The sequence below is a fragment of the Rhinoraja longicauda genome, chromosome 2 (genome assembly GCF_053455715.1).
Source record: "Rhinoraja longicauda isolate Sanriku21f chromosome 2, sRhiLon1.1, whole genome shotgun sequence".
Classification (NCBI taxonomy): Eukaryota; Metazoa; Chordata; class Chondrichthyes; order Rajiformes; family Arhynchobatidae; genus Rhinoraja; species Rhinoraja longicauda.
The window spans coordinates 53,316,182-53,342,700 of record NC_135954.1 but is presented as its reverse complement, the minus strand read 5'-3'; positions in this window follow the sequence as shown (position 1 = coordinate 53,342,700).

Genomic DNA, 26,519 nt, shown 5'->3' with positions numbered 1-26,519 from the left:
ATAGACAGATAGACAGATAGACAGATGGACAGATGGACAGATGGACAGATGGACAGATGGACAGATGGACAGATGGACAGATGGACAGATGGACAGAGGGACAGAGGGACAGAGGGACAGACGGACAGACGGACAGACGGACAGACGGACAGACGGACAGACAGACGCACGCACGCACGCTTGATTGGGTGAATGCACAGAGTCTTTTACCTAAAGTAGGGGAATCAAGAATTAAATGTTTAAGGTGAGAATGGGAAAGATTAAATAGGAACCTTAGGAGTAACTGCTTTACACAATGGGTGGTAGGCATATGAAATGAGCTGCCAAAAGTGTTAGTTGAGACAGGTACTATAACACATTTAAAAAACATTTGAACAGGTACATGGATAGGAAGGGCTTAGAAGGAAATGGGCCAAACACAGGCGGGTGGGATTAGTCTAGATGGGGCATCTTGGTCGGCATGGGAAATTTGGGCCAAAGGGCCTGTTTCTGGGCTTTATGAGCCAAGATCGCCCCGACAACAGAAAGTTCAAGTGCTCCGATCGCGGGAGAACAAAGAAGGGAATAAGGTTGAACCTTTTTTGCCTTCCATCACAGTGAAGGATGTGGGGGAGTCGCTGTGGTGGATGTTCATGTTAAAAATTTATTTGGGTGTCTTGTTGCTCTTTATTGGTGTGACTTAATGGCAAATCAAAATTCCAGTATGTTGCAAAACATACTTAGCTAATAAAGTATTATTATGATGATGATTATAATTATGATTATATTAAACTTAAAGTAAGATAGCCATGACCTTATGAAATGGCAGGGCAGCCTAGAGGAGCTAACTGGCCACCTCTTGCTCCTAATTCATTTGTTTGAATGCTCACAAGAGCAGAAGAGTTCTTCTCAATATGATCCCAGCGAAGATTATTTTCTGACTATATTACTACAACAAAATTATCTAGTCATTAAAGCAATGATGTTCATATGAGCTTGTCATGCATAGATTGGTTGCTGCTTTTCCCATATTACAGTTCCACTGCTTCAGATGTGCTTCATTAACTCTGAACTGCTTTGGGGTATCTTGAGATAGTGAAAACTACAACAGTATTCTGTCTTTCTTTTCATTTGTGTTGATTTGCATAACCAGGTGCCTATTTAATTTAATGGCTTTATGGTGAGAATCTAAAATACAAAGGGGGGGGGGAGGGGTTGACAAATTGGGAATATGAAGATGGAGTTAAAGGGGAAGCGAATACAGGAGAAATTGCAAAGGACTCTAGAATAAATGGGAAGGAAAGTTCTAGATGGGATAAGAGAGTAAGGTCAGGGCCAATGGTGGCCGGTGTGAGAGGGGAGGTGAATACCGAAGTTAAAGTGTTGTATTTAAATGCGCGAAGTATAAAAAATAAAGTGGATGAGCTTGAGGCTCAGTTAGACATTGGCAAGTATGACTTTGTGGGAATTACAGAAACATGGCTACAAGAGGACCAGGGCTGGGAACTGAACATTCAGGGGTATACAACCTATCGAAAAGACAGACAGGTGGGCAGAGGGGGTGGGGTTGCTCTGTTGGTAAGGAATGGCCTACTCCTGCACCTATTGTCTTTTGTCTATTGTCTATTGTCTATAAAGACATATCAAGACCCAAGAACATATCAAAATTCAAGGACATGTTTGAGATGAATATTTATTGAAGACTGTTAATTTTAAATACACAGCTCACCCGTTGATTGCAAATGAACAATTATGTGCCATTTCAATCTTCTAAAGAAGTAGGGAACGATTTAATAGGAATCTTAAGGGTAACTTTTTCACATAAAGGGTGGTAGGTTCATGGAATGAGCTGCCACAGGAGGTAGTTGAGGTAGATACTATTGGAACATTTCAGAAACTTGCAGACAGGTACATGGATAGGACAGGTTTAGAGGGATATGGGCCAAACAAAGGCAGGTGGTATTAGTGTTGAAGGAACATGTTGGTCAGTGCGGGCAAGATGGGCTGAAGGGCCTGTTTCCATGCTGTAAGACTATGACTCTAAGATCAAGAAACAATAATGATACAAGGAACTGCAGATGCTGGAAACTTGAGCAAACCAAGTGCTGGAGGAACTCAATGTGTCAGGCAGCATCTGTGAAGGGAATTGATAATTGACATTTCATATCGGGAAATGTGAGTCTTCTTCATTCTCAAACAATGATGTTGACCATAAGCTTACACATTTGTACATTTTGCTGATTTTAACTCATTTATTTGTTCAACTGAATAAATAAGCAGCAGTCAACAGCTGTTGACTCAAAATTGTCCAATTCTTCACCCCACTTCCCCTTCAATGTAGGAAGGTTTGTGCCCCCAAAATGCAAACTCATCAGACTCACAGATTAAGTTAAAACACAAAGGGTTTGAAAAAAGAAGCAAAGAAGTCTAATTGTAGAAAAGGCTGTTCATACTTTTTACTGATTTTCCACTGACAAGGGGAACTCCAAAGAATTTGGGAAAATTCTCCCCTCCTTATTCCCCTCCTTATCAGTTAAGTGAACACTACTAAATTTGTCAAATAAAGCTATAATTCTGTATCATAATGAACTCTAGGTATATCTGTATGGGAAATAAATTGATAGTTATTCTTCTGACTATATTATTTTCCAAACTCCAGAATAGGGAATTCCTATTGATTGTGGTTGAATGGCTTTCATCTTCAGTGTTGTAGTTACCCAGGGGAAGTAATAGGCCCTGGAATTCAAATATTATCCTTGCAATTTTGTTCAATTGTTGGAACACTGACACATGTAAATACTTGTTGGCCCTGTATTTATATATTAACAGGCCGTGACAAGAGTGTGTCCTCACTCTCCATTGATGTGGTTGCTGGAGTTACATTGTCAATGAGCATAGCACTGCGTAGATTGCTATGGTCAAAGTAAATGGGCCAATGTTGGGATTAAGAACTGACGACCTGACACTTTACACTTTCAGCAGGGAAGTGGGGCTCAGAAAAATTCATTACTTTAAACTTGATAGAGCTCATTAATTTCTGCTATCTCCTGCCCTAACAGTAAGGTGAGTAATTCAGTACACAACAAAACACCCAGACCAATTAATGCAGAAGCAAGTCAGCCATTTCATGTGACCAGACAGTTAACATCCACCTCAAGTCAAGTCACTCATGAGCAGACGGCAGCTCAATATACTGAAAACAGTCAATGTAACTGATTGACTCAATTAGATCTAAGCCCTGCAGGTCAGTCACACCAAATCTGGAAAAAAAGATGATTTCAGGAAATAAAAGATCAGCTAGTTTAATAACTGATGGAAAATGTAATCTGTGATCCCGGGCAGAATCTAGGATCAGTTTCTATTGCCTCGTTCAAATGCACATTGAAGTGCATCACATTTATGTGAGCAAAAGTGATAAAAGAGTGGCGGGATGGTAAGTCATTATTATTAAAAGGAGCTAAAGTGAATTTGATAGCATTTTTTCATAATGGAGATGATTGACTTTTCAAAATTGTAGTCTAGCTTTGAAATGTAGACAAAATAGTAATAACTAGACCAAGTGGACCCGTTGGGCCCAAACCTCTCCTGCATTGGTAAAGCACACTCTCATTCCCCCCTCCCCTTCCCACTCCCCCCTCCCCTCCCCCTCCCTCCACTCCCCCTCACTCTCTCTCCCCTCCCCCTCCCTCCTCCCCCTCCCCTCTCTCCCCTCGCCCCTCCCCCTCCCCTCCCCCACCCATCCCCTACCCCTCCCCCTCTCCCCCTCGCCTCCCCCTCCCTCAATCCCCTCCCCCACACCCCCTCCCCCTTCCCCTCAACCCCCCTTATCCTCCCTCTTCACCCCCTTCCTCCCTAGGAGATAGATTTAAACTTTAAAATGTGAATAACTTTAAAACTATAACACCAATTTCAATGAAACTTCTTCCATTAGCACCAAAGGGGTGACGGTGAGTAAGGTGGGCCTAAAATTGTTATGCTATCGTGTACCGTTTTGGCTGTAGTTCAGGAACAAACAAACAAACAAATTAGAGTTTTAGTATATAGATGAAATGAAAACATGTGGCCTTATGATGATGATGAAGCTTACCAATTTTCATCAGTCAAAATCAATCAAATTCACTGAAAGGGATGGGAATCTCCCACCCTTAATTGGTTTGTCCTATATATGACTCCAGATACACAGCAACATGGTTCTTCTGAACAAACTCTGGAAATATCATAGCAATTCACTGACTCAAGTATAATTAGGATTCAGGCAAAAAATGATGCATTTACCATGAGATTGAGTTAAAAACAAAAGGGACAGAACTAATTTAAGATATCCAATGATCATTCATGGGATGTGGGCTTCTGTACCGCGGCCTCCATTTTTTGATGCTTATTGCTAATTTTCTTGGCGAAAGAGGAATGGAATCATTCTCCTGAACCATTGAGGTTTTACAACTTTGTTGGGTAGGCAGTTCCAGGATTTGGACCCAATGATATAAAGGAATGATAATGCATAGTAAAACTCCAATAATCTGTGATCTGACCATTTGGAAATCCTGTGGGTAGCCTCTGGCTCACTAAAAATCCAGCATGCTTGGGATTTTGGTCACACTGGCAGATTGTCTAGATTTTTGGATGCCAGATACTTCCATTACAATTTTTAAGTATGTCACACAGAAACTGATCCTAGATTGCCTTTAAACTCATCAGGCCCCTGATTATCATGCTCCCTTTGCATTTATCTGGTTTGCTGAACAATTCATTGAACTACTGTGTGACATACTTAAAAATTGAAATGGAAGTATCTGGCATCCAAAAATCTAGACAATCTGCCAGTGTGACCAAAATCCCAAGCATGCTGGATTTTTAATGACACAGTGGCACAGTTAGTAGAGCTGTGGTCTCCAAGTGCCAGACACCCAAGTTCGATCCTGACCTCAGGTGTGTGCAGATTGCATGTTCTCCCTGTGACTGCATGAATTTACTCTGGGTGCTCTGTTTTCCTCCTACACCCCAAAGACATTGGGGTTTGTAGGTTACAATACAATACAATACAATACAATATATCTTTATTGTCATTGTACCCAGGGGTACAATGAGATTGGGAATGCGCCTCCCATACGATGCAATAATTTAAGTAATTTAGACAACAGCAACCCAACGAAACAATTGTAACAGTTTTAGACAGGGTAAAGTGCAAGTTGATCTATGCGTTGTGACCATCCGGCTCAGCAGGACCGGTTCATAGCAGCTATGGCCCTGGGGATGAAGCTGTTCCTGAGTCTGGAGGTGCGGGCGTAGAAGGCCTTGTATCGTCTGCCCGATGGAAGGAGTTCGAACAGACTGTTGCAGGGGTGTGAAGAGTCTTTGTGGATGCTGGTGGCTTTCCTGAGGCATCGTGTGTTGTAGATGCCCTCCAAGTCTGGTAGCTGTGTTCCGATGGCCCTCTGAGCTCTATGGACTACCCGCTGTAGAGCTTTCCTTTCTGCCTCCGTGCAGCTGAGGTACCACACAGGGATGCCATGTGTTAGGATGCTCTCTATGGTGCAGCGGTAGAAGGTCGTCAGCAGCTGTTGGGGTAGACCAGACTTTTTCAGTGTTCTTAGGTAGAACAGTCTTTGCTGTGCCTTCTTGACCAGCGCAGCAGTGTTATTGGACCATGTTAGGTCCTCCGAAATGTGAGTGCCCAGAAACTTGAAGCTGGACACTCTCTCCACACTGTCCCCGTTGATAGAGATCGGGGCATATTCCCCGTTATGTGACCTACGGAAGTTGATGATCAGCTCCTTGGTCTTGGTGGTATTTAGGGACAGGTTGTTATCCGAGCACCAGTCTGCCAGGTTCTGCACCTCCGCTCTATAGTTTGTTTCATCCCCGTTGGTGATAAGCCCGATCACCGTTGTGTCGTCTGCAAACTTGACAATGGTGTTGATGTCGAATGCAGGAACACAGTCGTGTGTGAAGAGGGAGTAGAGCATGGGGCTCAGAACACAGAACACAGCCCTGTGGTGCTCAGCCGGTACTCAGGGTGATAGTGGAGGACAGGTGCGGGCCCATTCTCACTGCCTGCGGGCGCTCTAAAAATTCCCCATAATATGTTGGGACTGGATGGGACAGTGGGATAACATAGAACTAATATTAACGGGTTATCTGGTTGGCGTGGACTTGGTGGGCCGAAGGGCATGTTTCCATGTGGTTCTAAACTAAAGCTAAACTTACCATTCATACATCTTTATATATTTGAATCAGGTTTCTGTTGTGTCTATGCCTGAAGAGGCACCTATCAGGATAAGTTAGCCTTTCCAGGCAGCTGGAACCCATAATTTCCACCATCTGTGTCTGTCAGCCTCCAGTCTAGGTTTCTTATGCATTCCCCACTTGCAGTGTTCCACTAATGGCGGCTTTGTCTTGAAGTGCAGAGAGCCTAAACTCTGCAGTTCGCTTCAAAACATTTTTGTTTCTGTAATTCCTGTTCTTTTATTAAAAGGTTTCTCCTGAATCTTTTTTTTTTTCCTTAATGTGTGATTTGGCATTAAAGATTGTTGGAAAGCAGCTCCATGAAACATTCTGGAAAATCTCACTATGTTAAATTCACATTAATGTTTTTATGTTCATGTATTGAATGACTGGGTATTCTATAAAGCTCGAATGGATTCACTAGAGAAATACTATAACTGGCCAGAAAACAGCTGATCACAACTCCCTGGAGATTCAATCCATTTGACGGTGCTAAACATTGAATAGCCACATTCCCTGCATGGACAATTCATATCTGTGGGTGCTCAACTCAACTGAATGGGAATGAATTTCAAGGAAAGTATTTTTCAAGAGATTCCAATGAAGCTGCAGCAATGGACTACACTCACTGGGCCAACATTGTTGTTGGAACTGCAAATGACTGCAATTTGTAATTGATTAAAATCCATCATGAATACTCATTTCAAAGAACTGAAAAAAAACATGTATAGAGTGTCTCTTGTGTGACTCTGTGATTGAAGTCCTTGAGAGCTCTCTTGAAATTATACATTTTCTGAAGTTGTTCATAACGAGATTGAATTAACTGAAAATTGTACCTCAATAAAATACACACAGTTCAGTGATTTTCAATTATCTTCTTGATTATATTGACAATAGATCATTTATGATGATTTCATAGCAATTTGTTTCCATTGACCTCCATGGAAATGAATGCAGTGAAGTAAGAAAAATCTGCCCTTGGTCCTTGGGGTACGCATGGATATTAGCCCTCCTTTCCTTTAGATCTTGCAAAAATCTACTTTGATCCCTTTTATTCCTTTCTTTAATGTATGTTTCATTTTGCAATGTGTCTGTAAATCACTGTGTTTGCAAGAAATTAATGTATTTGTATCTCTTGCTAGAGATATTGGGCTATTTAAAATTAGATCTTACCAAACGTTTAGTGACACCATCAAAGTATAACCTGTTTGATGCAATCACATACAATAACTTCCAGACTATCCATTAATGCATTGATTTATTAATTGGTCCCAGATCACAGTTTTGCTTTTTTTCCCCCTATATATGCAGCAATTCAGCATATAGTTGTATTTAAGCTTCCACATTTCTCATTTAATAAATTAAATATTTGGCATTTGATAAAGTCTCTCATGGTAAGCTGTTCCAGAAAATTAAGTTGCATGGGATCCATGGTTACTTGACTGTTTGGATTCAGAACTGGCTTACTCCATAGAGGACAGAGAGCTGTTATAGAAGGGTTTATTCACAAAATGCTGGAGTAACTCAGCAGGTCAGGCAGCATCTCGGGAGAAGGGTGTTATTCTGTTATAGAAAGGTGTTATTCTGGCTGGGGGTCTGTGACCAGTGGAGTTCCTTAACAAGTTGGATGTAAATGTGGTTGAGTTGGTTGGTGAATTTTAAAATGACATCCAGATTGAATAACTTGCAAACAATGAGGAAGGTTGTCAAAGTATACAGTGGGATATAGATCACCTGTGGAATTGGCAGATGGAATTTAATCTGAGCAAGTGTGAGGTGTTGCTCTGGGAGCCCAATATAATAGAAAGTTTACAGTTAGTGGCATGACCCTGAAAAGCATTAATGTGCAGAGGGCTCTTGGGGTTCACATTTACAGCTTCTTGAAAGTGGCAACAAAAATAGATAGAGTGTGAAAGAAGGTATGTTTGCCTTCATCGGTCAGGATATTGAGAATAAGATTCAGGAAGTCAGCTTTAATGAATGGATGAATGGTTGAATGAGTGAATGATACTTTATTATCACACACGACATGTCACAATTATATTCTTTATTTTGTATACACAAGGTATGCAAAGAGTATATATTGGACGTCAACAAAGTTACAAAGTATTCCATTTAGTCTCCAATGGTCCCTCTTTGTTTCCGATGGCCACCCCACGCTAGAGCCCACTTAGTTCTCTTGGCGGCTCCTCAATGCTGGGGCCCCCTTTGTTCTCTTGGCGACCCCCTCACGCTAGATCCCCCTTAGTTCTCGTGGCGGATCAGCCACGTCGGGTCCCATTTGTTCTCTCGGCGGCACTCCATGCGCGGGCCCCCCAATGTTCTCTCGGCAGCGTGTCAGGGTATTGTGTGCAAGAGTCAGCAAGTTAAGATGCAGCTTAATAGGTTTTTGGTTAGGCTGCATTCAGAGTATTGTGTGTAGTTACGGTTGCCTCATTAGAAGCAGGATGTAGAGGCTTTGGAGAAGATACACAATAGGTTTACAAGAATGCTCGATGTAGACACCAAGAACAGCAAATGCTGGTTTACAAACAAAGACCCAAAGGGTGGGAGTAACTCAATGGATCAGGCAGCAACTATGGAGAACATGGATAGGTGACATTTCAGGCAGGGACCTTTCTTCAGAATGAACTGCTCTACAATCAATCTGAAGAAGGGTCCTGATGTGAAACATCACCTATCCATGTTCTTCACAGTTGCTGCCTGACCTGCTGAGCTACTCCAGTATTTTGTATCTTTTTTTCACAAGAATGCTCCCTGGATGAGAGAGTTTTAGCTGTAAGGAAAGTTTGGAAAAACTTGGATTGTTTTACCTGGAACATCAGAGGTTATTGAGGGCAAATCTGATGAATGTATATAAAATTATGAGAGGCAAAGGTAGGATAGACAGTCTAACCTTTTTTTCCCTGTGTGAAGGGCAGGTGTGAAGTGTATCTGAACCCTTTTTTTTCATTCCTCTTTGATTACCCGTTTTTAAGTTAAAATTTCTGTCTTGATTTCTGGACATAAAGGGGATCCAATATGATTTGGTGTCCACCTCAGTTACTGCAATGTCTATTTAGTTACTGTTCTCATGTAATGCACATCCGTATAACAAACTTGTGATTGAATGATAATTCTGATGATGTGGCTCGATTAGTTGAAGTAATCATCTCCTTTAAGAGAAATAATGCTAAAACAAATCACAATGTATGTGTAACTTTAAGCCTAATATGTGGACAATACCTATTCATAATCTAGTTTAGTTTAGTTTATTATTTTCTTCTGTGCCGAGGTACAGTGAAAAGTTATTTTGTAACTATTTTGTTGCGCGCAATCCAGTCAGCAAAAAGACGATACATGATTGCAATCAACCCATCCACAGTGTACAGATACAGGATAAATGGAATAACATTCAGTGCAAGATAAACTCCAGTAAGTTCAATTAAAGATAGTCTGAAGGGTTCCAATGAGGTAGATAGTAGTTTGGCACCACTCTCTAGTTGGTTCAGTTGCCTTATAATAGCTGTGAAGAAACTGTCCTTGAATCTGGAGGTATAATACATTTTTTTTTTTTTTTTTTGCATTTTCAAACTACTGTACCTCTTGCCTGATGGGAGAGGAGAGACAAGAGAGTGACCAGGGTGAGACTGGTCCTTGATTATGCTGGTGGCCTTGTCGAGGCAGCGTGAAGTGTAGATGGAGTCAATGGAAAGGAGTTTGGTTTGTGTGAGGGTCTGGGATAGTCCACAATTCTCTGCAATTTCTTGTTGTCTTGGATGGAGCTGTTCCCAAACCATGCTGTGATGCATCCTGATAAAATGCTTTCTATGGCGCAGCTGTAGAAGTTGGTGAGGTTGTTGGGGACATGCCAAACTTCCTACGCCTTCTAAGAAAGTAAAGGCATTGGTGTGCTATCTTGGCTATTGCTTCAAAATGGCTGGTCCCGGACAAATTGCCTATGATATTTTTTCCTTAGAACTAGAAGCTTTCAACCATGCCTATTTTGGCTCCATCAATGTATACCAGGGTTTGTGTACCGCTTTGCTTCCAGATGTCGATCACAATCTCCTTTGTCCTGCTGACATTGAGGGAAAGATTGTTGTCTTGGCACCAGGTTACGAAGTACTCATTCACCTTCCTATACTCCATTTTTTTACAGATGGAGTGTGTGATGCATTGCACATTACTAAAATGAATCTCCTACACAACTGTTCTTCAACGTACGTTTATACAAGCGGAAGAATTTTGAGAAATTTGTGCTTTGCTTTAAACTATGCAAAATTTTGAAACTCCCTGTCAAACTCTCCACATTTCTTGAATTTCCTTCCTTCGAAATGCTCCTCAAACTCTATCCAAAACACAAAGTGCCAGCGATGTCAGGACCCTTCTTCAGACAGTCTTTTACCCCGAGTAGGGGAAACAAAGACCAGGTGACATAGATTTAAGCTGAGAGGGGCAAGATTGAACGTGAACCTGCGGAGCAACCTTTTTACTCAGAGGGTGATGGGTATATGGAATGAGATGCCAGAGGAGTTGAGGCAGAAACTATAACACCATCTAAAAGACACTTGAACAGGTACATGGATAGGAAAGCAGGAGGATATGGGCCAATGGGACTACTTTAGATGGGTCATCTTGGTTAGCAGAGACAAGTTGGCCTGAAGGCCCTATTTCCATGCTCTATGACTTTGACTCTGTGACTTGATGCTGCCTGTCCCACAGAGTTACTTCAGTACTTGTCTTTCTGCTGACTAGTGAGCATGAAACAAAAGCTTTTCACTGTACCTCGGTACACGTGACAATAAACTGAACTTTGTCATTTGCCCCATAAAACAGCATCAGCAGTTTCTTATGTCTCAAAATCTATCACTTTGGCTAGGTTTATGGTCACCTGCCTTTATATTTCCTTATGAAGTTCAGAAAAACATTTTTTTGTGATTTGAAAACATTCTTCTGAAACGAATTGAGATGTTTTTGCTGCACTGAAGACCTATATTAATGGAAATTGTAGTTGCATTGTTGTAAGTTTAAACCTTGCCACATGAGTCAAAATGTTTTGAGAAAATGTCCAGCCTGCCCCTTCACAGATTTAGTTTATAACTAGAAAAGGGTGGACCCATTGGGCCCTAACCTCTCCTACATTGGTCTAGCACCCTCCCCTCTCCCCACCTCCCCCTCTTCACCTCCACCCCACTCACCCACTCACCCATTCCATCCCCCCTCAACCCCTCTTATCCCCCCTTCCCCTGCCCCCCCACTCACCCACTCCACCCCCCTAAACCCCCTCCTCCCCCCCACCACCCATTTCCCCCCGCCCCCCCCCCACCGTTTGCTGTTTGCACTATCCAAAGTCGAAACATCCTAAGTCAAAGCATCGTAAATTGGGGAGCATCTGTATTAGATCAATGGGCCCCAACTGTTCAGGCGCGGACCCGTTGGGTTCCCATTGTGAAGTTGAACACAGAGGTATTACTGCGCAGGCGTGGCTGAAAGGCAGGGCAAGTGGAAAAGGGATTTATTAAAGTTTAAAAAGAGATTTTTAAAGTTTAAAAAGTGAATAACTTTTAAAATATAACAACCATTTGAACCGCAGGCCAATGGTGAGTAAGGTGGGCCTAAAATTGTTGCGCTATCGTGTACCGTTTTGGCTGTATTTCGGGTACGTACAAATTATCAAAGCAACAAACAAACAAACAAGATGAGAGTTTGAGTAATATATAGAAATTAATGAAGTATAGTTTCAGTCAGTATATTATTCAGAAGAAACTGAAATAGTGCTGGACGACATTTGTCCCCTAATGTTCTGTGTTTAGCAGTAATAGGGGCAAAAATACATAATTGACTTGTACTTGAATATTGGACAAAGGTTATGCTGCTAATATGTTTGGTCTGCGAATCAGAATTATTTGCATTCAGTGCAGCACCTTTGTGTTGACTGTCATTGTCAGCTTGGTGAAGGACATTAAGCAGTGAACAGCTGTTTTGTAAAACAAAGACCCTGTCTCGATGGCCTACTGAAATGATTAGGGCTCATTAACTTTCAAGGGTATCTTTGTTAATATATATTTTAAATGCATTGAATGCTAAAATTGGCATTGTTATATAAATGTGTTCGGATACGTTTCTATTTTATTAATGGTGCAGCGTAATATTGTAATAGAATTATTTTGGCACAGCTCTCTTGAAAATCTCATAGGTTCCTCGCATTCTGCCTGAAAATAAGTGCTGGGTGATTGTTATCTTCCTGATAATGGTTTCAACAATTTTTTCTCAATAATCTAAACAAATAGCAGGCATCTTGGACAGCATGGGATTGAGTATATGTGATTCAACTTGGTACCGGAAGGAAATACAGTAAATCCTTGTTAAAGCAGACCATGGGGCAGGGGGGAATGGTATATGTTATTGCTGATTGTTCGCGGTAACCGAGTAAGGGATTATCATTGTGTAAGTAGTGGAAATAAACAATTGCAGTTGCTAGTTAATACAAGAAAGGACACAAAGTGCTGGAGTAACTTAACAGGTCAGGCAGCATCTCTGGAAAACATGAATCGGCGATGTTTCGGGTCGTGACCCTTCTTCAGATTCTCAGTCTGGAACTGGGCCTGGATTCCAGGCGAGTCTGTTGGTGAACAAAGGAGAAGTGAGAGTCAGTGGAGTCATTGGTCGTGGCCTGTGAGCGGCCGGAATGCAGGTACGGGTCAGCAGTGGGGGTGGGGGTGGCAGCAGTGGGGGTGGCGGCAGACACGGCCTGAAGGTGGCCGAGGAAGCCGTGTGGGCCGGCGGTGGTAGCAGTAAGTCGGGCCTGGTGGTGAAGGTCAGTAGGACTGTCCGCTATAACCAAAATCCACCATATAAAGAGGTCTGTAATATCAGGGGTTTACTTTATTAGTGGAATGTTAAAACCCAGGTCAATGCTCAGTAGTTTACTCACTGCTGAACCAGACATATCACTCCCACACTCCAAAGACGTACAGGTATGTAGGTTAATTGGCTGGGTAAATGTAAAAATTGTCCCTAGTGGGTGTAGGATAGTGTTAATGTACGGGGATCGCTGGGCGGCACGGACTTGGAGGGCCGAAAAGGCCTGTTTCCGGCTGTATATATATGATATGATATGATATGATTGCATGGTTGATGACTAATCTTCATTTAGGATACAGTAAAATAGTTGTTAGATTTTGGATTAGTGTCATAAAACATAGATAATCAATTTGCAGCTTTGAGTTTGAATTCCACCATTGCTGGAGAATGAATATTTATAAATAAGTCTGAAATGAAATCATGCTATCAGTAATGGTGATCCTGAATCTGCCAGATTACCCTATTGAATACCATGAATTAATATCTTTCAAGGAAGAAAATCAGCCCTCCTGACCCACTCCTATCTCATTAGTATGCAGCCTAATTTTCTTTTGAGCTTAGTTCATCAGTTCATATGTTATAGGAGCAAAGTCTACTCAGCCATTCAATCATGGCTGATCTATCGTTCCCTCTCAATCCCGTTCTCCTGCCTTCTCCCCATGACCCATGGCACTCACACCAAACAAGAATCTGTCAATCGCCACCTTAAAAATATCCATTAATGGACTCCACCTTTCTGTGGCAATGAGTTCCACAGATTCACCACCCTCTGACTAAAGAAATTCCCCCCTCATCTCCTTCCTAAAGGTACATTCTTTTATTCTGTGGCTACAGCCTCTGGTCCTAGACTCTCCCACTAGGGGAAACATCCTCTCCAGATCCACTCTATCCAGCCTTTTCACTGTTTGGTAAGTTTTAATGAGGTTCCCCCTCATCCTTCTAAACTCCATTCTTCTTCTCGGGCTCATTCATCACATTCGGACCATTTACAGATGGTAAGAAACAGAATGAAGACATTACAATGGCAGTTAATCACAAGGCTCAGATGATAAGCAGTAAGTACAAATCTGAAAGGTTTTCACTTTGCAGTTAATTCCAAATTGCAAGATTGCTATTAGTTTTGTTTTGTCTCTGGAACATATTAACTTTTAGATGGTGTGGGTGGCTTTCTTGACACCCAGTGCCCTCTGACGCAAGCTAATCAATGGGCAACCCACTCTCACATTTATTGTTACAAATGCAGTAGGAATGTTGGCTGATTACTTTTCTAACCTGGAGCATTGTGGTTGATTGCAATGTAGTTCTGGTTGTCATGGTACAGACTATCCCAGAACTTTCGATTTTCTTGGTTTATATCACACTATGTTTTAACTGGATAACTTCTCTAAGCCTTTATGAAGAACCTTTAAACCTATTCGATATATCCATTTTCATTTAGCATTTCAACGGTGGTAATCCTCTGTGCCCTTTTATTTAATTAAATAAGTAACATGAAACCTTAATGACCCGTGACATTAAGTAACATGAAACCAGATGCTCCATGCATAACAAATAGTAAATTAATTAACAGCAATGCCAAACTCAGGTGCAATTACATTTGGCACAGTAACCATTTAATAATAATTTCATAGAATCATTAAATCTTGTAAGACAGAATGGGGACATTTAGTAGCATGCATGAAGTATCGTGGAATCGTAGAATTGGTAAAGCATTGAAGGAAATGATTCACCCTATTAAGCTGGATATTTTCTTTAGCAGACTAGTCCAGCTCCTCACACCCCAAGCTGTTTCCTGGTAGCCTTGCACAACTTTGAATATTTCAGTGAAATCTCCTCTGAAACCTCCTTTCACCATTTTACCTTTCTTTGAAGTTATTTAACCTGAATTTTCATAGAAACATCCTTCCAAATGGTACTCTCCATTGGAACTCTCATATTGAAAACTTTTAACTAAATAATTCTTAATCAGGTGAAATTAATGATTTACAAAGGAGGAATCTAACATTGGGGATTCAACCAAAATTTTGCTCATTTTCTTTTCAATAAACTCTGATATTCCTAGCTGGTTCCTCAACTCTTTAGATAGACACAAAATGCTGCAGTAACTCAGCAGGACAGGCAGAATCCCTGGAAAAAAAAAGGATAGGTGACGTTTTGGGTCGAGATCCTTCTTCCTCAACTCTTTGATCTGTTATAGAGGTACAGCGTGGAAATAGGCCCTTCAGCAGACCAACGATCCCCGTACATTAACACTATCCTACACACACTAGGGTCAATTTACATATACACCAAGCCAATTAACCTACACACCTGTACATGTGTGAGGAAACCAAAGGTCTCGGAGAAAACCCATGGTGGTCATGGGAAGAATATACAAACTCTGTAAGACAGCACCCGTAGTCAGGATCAAGCCCGTGTCTCCGGCGCTGCAAGCGCTGTAAGGCAGCAACTCTACTGCTGTGTCACCCTGCCGCTCTGAATTCTGTGTTCTGTTCTGTGTTCTGTGTTCTATATACAATATTTGACCCCGTATTTACGAAGGGATACATTCGCCTCAGGAACAGTCCAGGAGGGATTTACTCAGCTAATTCCTAGGATGAGAGTTGTTCTATCATGAACAGCTAGGAGAGTTAGAAATGCATTCTTTGGAATTTAGAGGAATGAGAGATGATCACATTGAAGCAGAAGATGGTTTTGATTGAGGGGACATAGTTGCTGGGTAAGCAGGGAATTATTTAAAGCAAGATATGCAGGGATTTCACCTCACAGAGATGGAATTCTCGATCCAGAGGGTTGTATAGGTTAGATCATTGGAGGTACTTATAAAAGTGGTAGATCAGGAAAGATTGGAATATTGAGGGCTGTGTGGAACTGGAATAAAATTAAAATTGAGACCTCGAGCAGATTAGTCATGATTGTACCAAATGGCAGAATAGGCTTAAGGGGCCAGGTGGCCTACTCCAAGAATCGTAGTGGATCTCAGCGCGTCGCTGAGAAATCAACCGGAGTGAAATTTCTCGGCGACAGCTGGCTTGTCGCCAGGTATCGTTGCTTATTGTGGGCGCTGTCACATGCTGTCCCCAGGTTTGCTAGGTTCTTTTAGATGCATTTAGAAGTACATAATATTAAAATAAATAAAGTCATTTGAAGATACCATAAAATGCTTGTGTTTAACCAATTTATTTACCGTCAGGACATTTGACAGGTAGATTGGAAGCGACAGTTTGACGGTCAGGTAAGCGTGGGAATTTTCACGATGTTTATGGCCATCAGCGATTACATTTAAAGTGGGCTCCCAACCCAGATATGCAACCCAGAAACCAGTTATGCATGTCCAGTACATTTTCAAAGAATGCCCACACTCCGCATAAAAATCCATTTAACCACTTTTAAAATTAAATTTCTTAATACTGCTATTAGTAAACTGGAAGTAAATCCAGTTTATGCCTTGTTACCGTGAAGCTTGGTTTTCAAGTAACCCGGGCACGATGTTATATTTCAAAACTCTCAAGTAGTTACCGACTTGTCAGTGATTTCAGTGAAACTTAGGACGCCGGAGAAGCATTGACAGCGTGGGAATTTTGCGATGTTTCCGAGACGCTGTAATCTTGACCTGACTCGGCATTGTCGTGGTCATTGTCGTCGGGTAAAAGAAAATTTTGGCGATCTGCTACGACTTTGACAGTCGCCGGTAGTTGCCTAAAAAATCACCTAAGTGGGACAGGCCCTTAAATGACAAATGGTATTCATGGGAACAGACTCAGTGATCACCAAAAAACTATGGTTCAAAGTAAATACAAACTTTATAAAAGCCATGTTATGGAGTATTTCAGAACATTTCTGATGGAGAATAAACTGAAAGATGGTAGAGTTATGTTAATCATAGAAAACGTGATAAATCTGCACTTGCAGTAGTGTGTGTGCATTTAGTTACTATGATATAAAGATGGTTTAGGAACTCCACAGTGCATTTCACATCAGGTAATAGTTACATTTCTTCCATTCAATTATTCTAAATCAATACAAACAAATGCACCACAAAGAGAGGTATTTGTAACTGCAAATGCTTGAATCTGTACTAAGACACAAAGTGCTGGAGTAACTCAAGATGGGTCCTGACCTGAAACGAACCTTATCCATTCCCTCCACAAATACTGCCTGACCTGGTGAGTGATCGTGTTTTGCACAAAGGAAAGAGTTGGAGACATTTTTGGTCCTTTCAAAGAACATTTCCAACTTGCTTACAGAAAAGCTACTTGCTGTCGACACCACTGGTTTCAGGATTCTTTTTGTTCTAATGTTGAGGACATTAATGGTGTGTGATTACATGAAAAGCTGCTGCTGCACTATTAACCAAAGACTCATTTCCTCTCAAATTATGTTATTCATAGAACCAAAATTATATTTAAAGTTGAATACTGCTGCTGGAAGCTATCTTAATTTTTTACTTATTGAACTTGACTTGCGGCCGTTATTACAAAATTTAGCACTTCATTACTGCATCTGTTTATTAGGCCTGTCATGCTAAATTGACAAGAAAACATTAGTGAGTTCATTACAACTTAGATAAACCTACTGTAGCAATAAAACTAAGGATATTAGATCCTGTTCTCGTTCCCTCTTGCTTTAGAAGATGTTATAACCGTTATTGAGCTCTTCACAGCTTACATGCAGAAGAGGAAAAGCAAAGATCAGAATAAATAGACGTTAAGTGCATACTGGTAGGAGAAAAGAATTATTGAATTAATTTGTTTCTATTACAGCATTTTCTGCATGATACATAATTCCATATTCCATTTATTTTAGCACTGCCAAACAGATTACAACTAAACAGATCAGGAGTAGAACATTAATTTCTTCTAAACTGTTCCATCATTCAATAAGATTGTGCTTTTTCACGACTTCAAATCCAGTCTGTCCCTAATTCAGACACCCTTGATTTCACCACATAGAGCTGTTGTGAAAGTTACAATTAATCTACAGCTTCAACAGCCTTCTTGGAGGAAGAGTCACAGATTCCAGTTACTCTGTGTGGAAAGATGCTTCCTAAATTTACCATCACTCTAGTTATGATATTTTGGCTTTTGACTCGGGTCTCTTCAGTAAATAGCAATCTGAAAGGAGTTTTGGTTTCATTCACAAAACGGGTGGAATGGTGGTGCAGCGGTAGAGTTGTTGCCTTACAGTGCCAGAGACCCGGGTTTGATCCTGATTATGGGTGCTTGTCTGTACGGAGTTTGAACGTTTTCCCCGTAACCTGTGTGAGTTTTCTCCGGGATCTCTGGTTTCTTCCCACACTCTAAAGGTGTACAGGTTTGAAGGTTAATTCGCATCGGTAAAATTAGTAAATTGTACCTAGTGTGTTAGTGTGCGGGGATCGTTGGTTGGCGTGGCCTCGGTGGGCTGATGGGATTGTTTTTGCGCTGTATCTTTAAAGTAAACAAAACTTGGGCATTTCTGCCTCAGCCAGTATTTGTAGAGTCTAATTAACCCATAAATAAATAATGCTATTTCAGAGGGAAGGTCTCGGCAAATAGCACCAGTCACTTGCTTGTCGTCAAATGCCTGTTTGATGGTTTGAGTGAGTCGCACAACTTGGTCAACTGTGGAACGCCCTTGTCGGAAGCCGGCTTGGTCATGTGCTGCATAAGATACTGTATTGCACCAACCCCTTCACTTGAAGCTCCAGAGAATGCTCAGCTCAAATCATCTGACAGACTTCATTATGGAGCTCCTGTACACCAGATCCTTTGTCCTCTGCACTAGCTACGGACAAAGAAGTCGACCGCATAGACTCAAGAATGGTCGCTCAGGATTCGGTCCTTGCACCGACCCTGTATAACATCTACACTTCTGACTTTCCAGCCACTTCAGCCGAACAGTACATGTATGCCGATTACATCACCCTCACAATATCTGCCATGCATGTTAAGGAGGTGGAAGAATAGCTCTCTGCTGACATGGGTGCCATATGTAGGTACCTGGAAAACTGGAGGCTGAAGCTATCTACCATGAAGACAGTGTCATCAATATTTCACCTTAGAAATAAACTGGCGAACTACCGTCTTAAGGTGCAGCCAGACTCAGTCAACCTTCTCAACTTTGACCTCACAAACCTTGGCGTCAAACTAGATCACAGCCTCACCTACAAAAGCCATCTGATGAAGTGAAGAGCAAAGTTTGTGCTAGAATATCCTTAGTCAGGCGCCTTGCTAGCACAAACTGGGGTGCATCCTTCAACATCCTGAAAACTTCAGTAATGGCCCTAGCGTATGCACCGCAGAATACTGTGCACCGACCGGTATGGGCACAAAGTACTCACACTCACAGACTGGATGTGCCTCTTCATGAAGCAATGACGATCATCTCAGGCTGCATCCGCTGCACCCCACTGAGTCATTTACCATTTCTTTCTGGGATTCAACCACCCCAAGCCCGTCGTTATAACATCTGTGGACGACTGCATCAGAAAGCTGCTCAGCCTAACCACCTTCTGCATGACATCCTTTATGAGAAGGAGGCCCCATGCCGGTTGCGCTCACGGAAGCCTCTGCGCCCCAACATGGAGAGTCTGGATGCAGTGAGCAATGCAGCACTAGCTGTCCCAGAAGGACTCCAGCCATACTTTGAGACCTGGTCACCACACCCTCCAGGCAACAACCTCCACAGGAAGGCCTGGGTTCAACTGAACAGGCTACGAACTGGTGCTGGTCGTTTCGCAGCCAACATGAAAAGATGGGGCATTGCAGACACCGACCTCTGTCCTTGTGGTCAAGTACAGACCAACAAACATGTCCTAAGGGAATGTGCTGTGACAGGACCTCCATGTCCACTATCCCAACTTGATAACCCCCAATCAGAGACTTACCTCACCAATTGCCACTTTTTATTGTTGTAGTTGACATACGAAAGAAGAGGGAAGGTGAGTCAATCTCATTCCTAGGATCCAGGTTTTCAATAAATCACACTGGTTATAAGATAACCCAGTCATTTCATACTCAATATTTGTCATACTTGTCTTTTATTCTAAATTTAACTCGTAACTTGTAACTCGTGACACGTGTAATTTATTAGCCAAGTATGTTTTGCACCATACAAAGAATTTGATTTGACATATAGTCATACCAAAAAAAGCAACAAGACACACAACTACATAAATATTAACATAAACATCCACCGCAGCAGCTCCACCACATTCCTCATGGTGATGGAAGGCAATAAAGTAATCTTCTTTCCTTCTATTCTCCCGCGCTCAGGGCAGTCAAACCATCCGCAGTAGGGGCGGTCGAAGCTCCCGCAGCTGGCGATCGAAGCTCCCACGTCAGTGCGATCAAAGCTCCCGCAATCGGGGCGGTCGAAGTTCTTGCAGCTTGGAGCTTCCAAAGTCCCACCAGGGACCGCAAGCTCCACGATGTTAAGTCCGCACGCTCCCGTGGTTGGAGCTCTCGAGGTCAATCCCTGTCAAAGGGACCACGAGCTCCACACGTTAAGCCTCCCCGGTTGGAGCTCCCGAAGTCGATCGCCAGGAAGAGGCCGCCAGCTCCTCGATGTTTGGCCGCAGAGAAAGTTGCATCTCCGTCGGGGAAAGAGATTTAAAAAGTTTCCCCATCCCCCTTACATAATATAAAACTAAAGATACAGTAAAGCACACATTTAACAGCAGACTAAAAACAACAAAGAAGGAAAAAGACGAGGCAGGCCATTGGCAAGGCTGCCATCGTTCGGCGCCACCTGGTTGGATTTAATTCCCCGGTGTCCATATTGGAGTTCAGATGATTTGAACGATCTTGAAGCTTCCTTGAGAATACCTACAAACAAATCAGCCACCACATTAACAGCCTGTTGAAAATATATGTTTGATATTACTCCTCCACACAAACATTGAAACAGATATGACCAGACTTGAAGTCCGTTGTGCTGATATCAATTATTTATAGTATTGGTGCGTTCCGAATGTAATTTATTTATGATTTATTTTCTCAGGATAGTCAATGTCCCCACCTCAGGCATGTTCAATTTGTACTATCTGTTGTAATGTGTATCTGAAGCAGTGCAACCTTGGGATTTTCCCAGACGATTAATTTCAGAAGAGTGCCCTCCTGAGTTGTCTCAGTGATTTTTACTGCTGGGTGTAATATAAAGATTGTCCCTACATCACCATGTTAAAAATTGACTGAGATTGTCAAATTAGCAATTAGGTTTAGTTTTAAAAAACAATAATCACTCATAGACATGTTAGGACAGCAAAATAACCCCCCACATCCCCTGCATTCTGAAAACTCCACAGGAGGAATTGCTCTTCAGGCCTAGTAGAGTTTGATCTGTGCTTAGAATAAAATATCTCAATGACTTTTGTGAGATTCCTTCACTCCAAAAAGCCAAGCCCTTTTCTATTTGTGCATAATTTTATTCACTTTTGTTCTCAGTGTGAGATGCAGATTCTATTGCGGTCTCTAAGCCACCATCCATGCCTTAGCTGCATGCAAGCTTCACTGTTTTCATGGTGCGATAATGTACTAATGTGCAATTGCTCCAAACCTATTTGTGTGAGTTATATGCTGTTTGTTGATTGAAAAGGAAAAAGATCCCTGCTATTTCCAGCATTTTATTTTTTATTTTGCTTTAAGGTAAATCTTCATCTCATCTGCTATTTGCGTTTTTGAAAGATCTGGGACGATGGTTCCACGCTCCTGATAAATCATACAAAAAATCTTAAGAATTATAGAAACATTATAAAAATATAATTTCTGCCAGTTTTTTCCAGTGCCTTTGCTTTGGTTTTGTACCTATCAGGTTTAAAACCACAGGAATCTACTTTTAAACTTAGATTGACAGCTTCTAGTTGAACAAATATGCATACATTTTGTTTAAATTTAACATTACATTTGGGAATCTTCTAAAATGCAAAGGTTGGCTTAGTCTATTAGGGTAGCAATGAGAAGGTTATCTTGGTCGTATAGCCACCAGTCTACACTTTGCAAATTCTTATTAATGGTGACTTAATTCTGTATTCAAGATTCAAGATTCAAGATATCTTTATTTGTCATCCAAAAATCAAGTTTTTTGGACGAAATTTCGTCACCCACAGTCCAACAATAAGAGCAATAAAATAAGCAAATTACACAACCCCAACCAACACAAAACCCCCCAAAAAGAAACATCCATCACAGTGAGTCTCCTCCAGTCCCCTCCTCACTGTGATGGAAGGCCAGAATGTCTTTTTCTCTTCCCCTGCCGTCTTCTCCTGCGGTCAGGCTGTTGTCGTTGCCATGTTCCAGGCTGCGCCGGACGGTGAAATGTCCAATTTGTATAAAAGTAACAAAACTTACATGGATTAATGATAAGAAAAAGTTGGGTCTCTTTATCTATATTTAATTAAGTGCACAAATACACCAACTCTAATTTTAAGAAGAATTTACCCCTACCAATTATGCACTAAGTTGTGATAATCTATACAGATCATTGTCAACCATCAGTTAATTAGTTACTTTAGAGTTGCTGCACAATCTAACCATTATAACAGCCTTGGGCACTACGATGATTATGGTTGAGTCATTTTATTTGAGTAGATTATCTAGAAAACTATTCTTCTTTAGTTTGTCTTTTCAGATCTGACTTTTTAATCATGATGGAATAGGCTGAGGTTTGCAAAACGGTTTGATATCAAGCCTTATGTAGAAGTGTGCCCTACATCTATTCAGTAATGTTTTCATGTGTGTGCAATATTGTTACTAAACATGCTTCAAATTATTTCATGGACATTAAATATTCAACTTAAATTGTTCTTTGGCTCCCAAACCCATAAAACTCTACATTATGGAATTCGGAAATTAAAAACTGAGCATGTGGAAATCCTGCAGAATGAAGCAGAGTTATCATTTCAGGCCAGAGACCCTTGATAAGAAGAGGAAAAGTGCGAAAACAAGTGTGCTTAAGTTGCAGTTAGAGGAAGGAGGGGAGAGCACAAGGAGAATGTCTTTGACAGAATACAAACCAATGTTGTCTTGGTGACACAATGTTTTTGGAGGCATCTGGTTAATAGATGCCCTCATCCTAATTGCCCTTATTTATCTAATGACCAGAAGGCTCTGAAAATATTATATCTCCAATATTCTCTCTTGCTTCAGGGTTCCTGGAACAACTCTATTCTGTATCTCACAAAATACTCAGGCAAAATTCTATTGTTTCTCTTTTCTTTCTCTGACTGTGTTTGTTCATCTACTAACTAGATGGCACTGCAAGCATATGTCATGTGAACAACCTTGGTCTTACCTCATTACAATCATTTCCTTTGTGCTTTCCACCAATTTCTTCTCATCACTGTCCTAAATGTTTAACCCCTTAATCTGAGATTGTGCCCTCCACCAGCATAATCATTGTCCTTATGTCCAACCTCTTATCCTACCCCAATTACCCACATTTCAATGAGATCCGTAATTATTCTTCAAAACTCCAGACCATTCTGTTACCCCAACTATTTACCATCTGCAACCCCGAAAAAGAGCCATATATTGATTAGTATGGGATTCTGGTTATGGGGTGAAGGCAGGAGATTGGGGTTGAGAAGGAAAGATAGATCTCTCATGATTCAATGGTGGTGTAGATTCTGCCCCTATCGCTTAGGAACATAAACTATTCTTAGTTTTTGTTTTCTCACTGCCAACCAATTCTCATTCAATGCAAGTATAGAACATAGACAATAGACAATAGACAATAGACAATAGGTGCAGGAGGAGGCCATTCGGCCCTTCGAGCCAGCACCGCCATTCAATGTGATCATGGCTGATCATTCTCAATCAGTACCTCGTTCCTGCTTTCTCCCCATACCCCCTGACTCCGCTATCCTTAAGAGCTCTGTCTAACTCTCTCTTGAATGTATTCAGACAATTGGCCTCCACTGCCCTCTGAGGCAGAGAATTCCACAGATTCACAACTCTCTGACTAAAAAAGTTTTTCCTCATCTCTGTTCTAAATGGCCTACCCCTTATTCTTAAACTGTGGCCCCTGGTTCTGGACTCCCCCAACATTGGGAACATGTTTCCTGCCTCTAACATGTCCAACCCCTTAATAATCTTATACGTTTCGATAAGATCCCCCCTCATCCTTCTAAATTCCAGTGTATACAAAAACCTAGTCGCTCCAGTCTTTCAACATATGACAGTCCCGCCATTCCGGGAATTAACCTAGTAAACATACGCTGCACGCCCTCAATAGCAAGAATATCCTTCCTCAAATTTGGAGACCAAAACTGCACACAGTACTCCAGGTGCGGTCTCACTAGGGCCCTGTACAACTGCAGAAGGACCTCTTTGCTCCTATACTCAACTCCTCTTGTTATGAAGGCCAACATATGTGATGTTACTTACTAACTTCAAATGTGGGATTTTATTAAAGGGTTTGTAACATTCCAATAGGCCAACTGTTTTTTTCTTTCTCTATTTTACCAGCAACATCCACAAAAATCACCAGATAATTTGTCAAACACAAGTTCATCAATCAAGTTGACTGTCTAATCTGATTAATGTTTACTAATAAGGGGCCTGTCCCACTTAGGCATTTTTTTAGGCGACTGCCAGCGACTGCAATAGTCGTATCAGTTCGCCGAAAAACTGGCGACTGGACCTCCCCTACGACAATGTCTACGACAAGCCATAACAACCTACCATCTAGTCGACGTCAAGCTACGGAAAACTACCAACAACCGGCCACCCAATCGTCACGACTTAGGATGTCCACCTACGACCGCACCTACGACAACCTACGACCACACAGGCGGCAACCTATGACAACCGAAGTCAACCTATGTCTACCTGCGACAAGCTACGACAAGCTACGACCGTGTCGGCGACAACTGAAGACCATTCACGTCATTTTCGCCTCCGGTTGTGACGCCGGTACCTGTCGCCGGTTGATGTAGGTAGTCACCAATGGAATTCAACGAAGTCAGCACCAGCGCCAACCTATGTCACCTGGCGACAACCTGGCGACAACCTACGACAGGACCTACGTCAGGAGACGTCAAGCTACGATTATTGGCGTTAAACCAACAGTCGCCGAAATTTAAAAAAAAAATCAAAATCCAGCGGCGACCAGAAAAACGCTACGACTCTTTGGAGACTACTCACGACCTTACAGGCAACACCCCGGCGACCGTGTGGTGACAGCCTAGTCACCTGTAGTCGCCTAAGCAATCGCCTAGGTGGGACAGGGGTTCAAGTGACCACAGATCTTTAACTTATTCTAGAAATCTTGTGGCTTCCCATCTTTTTACTGGCTGTGTAGATACTGCACAAGTCTAGTTCTAATCCTTCTATGTATTTCCCCTCTGTCAAAGTATTATAATGTGGCGGTCCCTGGTGGTGAGCCACGCGTGGTGCGAACCCTCGGCTCGGAGGGTGAGGTCACGGAACTTGGAATGGGGAGGAGGGGCAGTTGGTAGTGGAGTTCCAGGAGGAGTTGAACTGGTTGGGGGTTTGGGGAGATGTATGGCTTGAGGAATAAAGCTCGACACGTGTCCCACTTCATTGGCTTTGCTTGACACTCGTGTCCCACTTCAATAACACTTATCTCCATGAAATACCTATCTTGATTTGTTATTTGGCCATGAATATACACATTGATACCTTTTCCTGAAATATGTAGCACTTTTCCTCTCCAGTGGTCCATCTCTTGGGCTCTCCATTGGGATCAAAGATTACTTAGTTCCACTCTAATTTTGTGCTTTCTAGGTCACAAATTACCCCAATTTGGATCCTTAGATTCCTCAACAGATGGAGCAGGTTTTGGCTGATGGAGCGGGCAGATAGGAAGTTTGTGAAATGGTGTCCTCTTTGAGGAGAGCTTCTACATGATCTCATTACTGTATATGGTTTCCAGGTTCTATTTGAAAGCCATCTCAAATAGTTCCTGGCCAAATATTTCCAGCAAATGATCTGTTCTGCATCGCATGGTTCTGCTGAAGGTCTGACGAAAAGTCCCAACCCAAAATATCACCCATCGTTTTTCTCCAGAGATGCTGCCTGATCCACTAAGTTACTCCAGTACTTTGTGTCTATCATGGTTCTGCATGGTCCCTTGTATCTCTCTTTTTTTTCTTTTACATCTATCCTTCATCCATTGACCAAATGGTTGTGACAGCATTGTGTCATTGTGTCATCTCAACAAATTTGGTTTCCACCCTTTGATAGGCATTAGCTTTTCCTCTCAATCTTCTCCCCTCCATCAACTTATAGAGCGTGGAAACAGACCCTTCGGCCCAAGGTGCCCACACTGTCCAACATGTCCCAGCCTGCCTTTGGCCCATATCCCTCCAAAGGTGTCCTATCGATGTACCTGTTAAAATGTTGGGATAGTCCCAGCCTCAGCTGCCTCCTCTGGCAGCTCGTTCTGAACACCCACCACTACCCGATCTATTCCACTCATAATTTTATACACTTCTGTAAGATCATCCCTCATTCTTCTGCGCTCCA